The sequence below is a fragment of the Borostomias antarcticus genome, assembly GCF_949987555.1.
Source record: "Borostomias antarcticus genome assembly, chromosome: 14".
In the NCBI taxonomy this organism is placed as follows: domain Eukaryota; kingdom Metazoa; phylum Chordata; class Actinopteri; order Stomiiformes; family Stomiidae; genus Borostomias; species Borostomias antarcticus.
In genome coordinates this window covers 17,281,796-17,283,989 of record NC_140247.1, presented here as the reverse complement: position 1 = coordinate 17,283,989, position 2,194 = coordinate 17,281,796, and positions in this window count along the sequence as shown.

Sequence of the window (2,194 nt, the reverse complement as noted above, 5' to 3'; positions counted from 1 at the left end):
GGCTGTAGCCTACTCTACTCTTCCACCCATATGGGTTCACTGTCATCTCGTCTGTCGTGTCCATTCGATGCTACAGTTCTCCACTAGGTGGCCCCAGCGACTTGCTGTCTATTGGAGACAAAATCTCAGGGATGTGATGATGACGGAGTGCTCCTGCCTTTAATACTGTATGCTGCTTAGCCTACACTGTTATCGTGAATGAACTACATTGATTAACTAATTAATTATTTAATCAACCGAACAGTGGATTAATTAATTTATGTATTGATAATTTGATCAATTGTTTATTCATTCTCCTGTGATATCTATTTTTTTTTATTTTTTTTTTTACTATTTCAAGTCTATTATTCTAGAGGACACGTTGCACTGACGATAGTCCCTGCGTGGACTGAAACGTTTGTGATTGAACCCTACTAAATCCAAAAACCTTTTGATAAGACTTTGAGTCTGGTTATATTTTTTGTGTGCGAGTCCTCCTTTGCTGCTTTTTATTCTAGAGGACAACAATTTGACAAATATTAGGCTATAATATAATAGCCTACTTGAGCCACATCACTTCAGGAAACGTTTTGCTTCATTGGCGAGAAAAATTAACAGGTGTTTGCTCTTTGATACCTGCGCGGCAGAGACGCGACCACCGTCACATGGTATCACCCTCACTTGAGATTGCTCTTGAATGGCTCAACGTCAGGACGCGTGTGTGGTGGGGAGTACCCAAGCAGCCGTGTAGTGGGCTGTGCCACGGTAGACGTCGCTTGGTGTTTGAGCGGACAGATGCACTGGACGAAAATAATAGTGCGCTGGGGTCAGCGTTAAAAGCAAATGGATTTACCGGGCGCAGTATCCTAAACAATTGTTTTGCCCATGTCTGCAACTGTAGCTGGTAGTTATTATGGTAAATAAGTGTGCATTCAAGCTCGCGCCACGAAGTTCTAAAGGATGGAATGTTTTCCAAACCTCTTGGTTAAATGGGGACGAATTTCTCACGACATGTCCTGATTGACTATGTGAGTATTATATAGTAGGCCTATGTATTTTTATCGGGCATAATAGTATTAATTGTATATAATGATACTTTGAATAGGCCTACATAATTGCATGGCGTTTCATGAGTGAGGTCCAGCCTATTCAGAGGACGTGTCCCCATCGTAAAAGGCACAAACAGCCACTCACCGAGGAGAAGATGCGCGGACATAGGCTACTTTTAGTTTAACTGTAGGCTACATTTCAGCAAAACAGGAACCAAAGCACTTAACGTGCTCGGGTGCAAGATTGTTAACATCTCACGAGAGAAACCTTGGAAAGGCATCGTTGAAAAAAAGCAAAACAAAGATCCGCAGATTATTTTGGACACTTAAAGGAAAGGCAAAGCAAGGCAAGTTTATTTATATAGCACATTTCAGCCACAGGGCAATTCAAGGTGCTTTACGTGAGACATTAAAAGCATTAAAACAAAATGCAAGACATTATAAACATTTAAAACAAAAAGCAGGACAAATAGAATACAGGAATAAAAGTTACAGTGCAGTTTACAGATAAACATGACTCCTCTTAGAAAGCAGCGACAAAAAGAAAAGTCTTAAGGCTTGTTTTAAAAGAACCAAGAGTTGCAGCAGACTTGCAGTTTTCTGGAAGTTTGTTCCAGATATGTGGGGCATAAAAACTGAACGCTGCTTCTCCATGTTTTGTTTTAACTCTAGGGACAGAAAGCAGGCCTGTGCCAGACAACCTGAGGGGTCTGGATGGTTCATAGCGTATGAGATGAGCAGATCAGAAATATATTCAGCCCATTCAGTGCTTTACAATTGTAAACCAACAGCAGTATTTTAAAGTCAATTCTTTGACGGACAGGAAGCCAGTGTAAAGACCTCAGAACTGGAATGATGTGATCTACTTTTTTAGTCAGTGGACTCGAGCAGCAGCGTTCTGAATCAGCTGCAGCTGCCTGATCGATTTTTAGAGAGACCTGTAAACACGCCGTTACAGTAGTCGAGTCTACTGAAGATAAATGCAAGTTTTTCCAAATCCTTCTAGGACATTAATCCTTTGATCCTTGATATATTCTTCAGGTGATAGTAGGCTGACTTTGTAATTGTATTAATGTGGCTGTTGAAATTCAGGTCTGAGTCCATGACTACACCAAGATTTCTGGCTTCGTTTGTGGTTTTTAGCATTACTGATTGGAGCAGAGCGC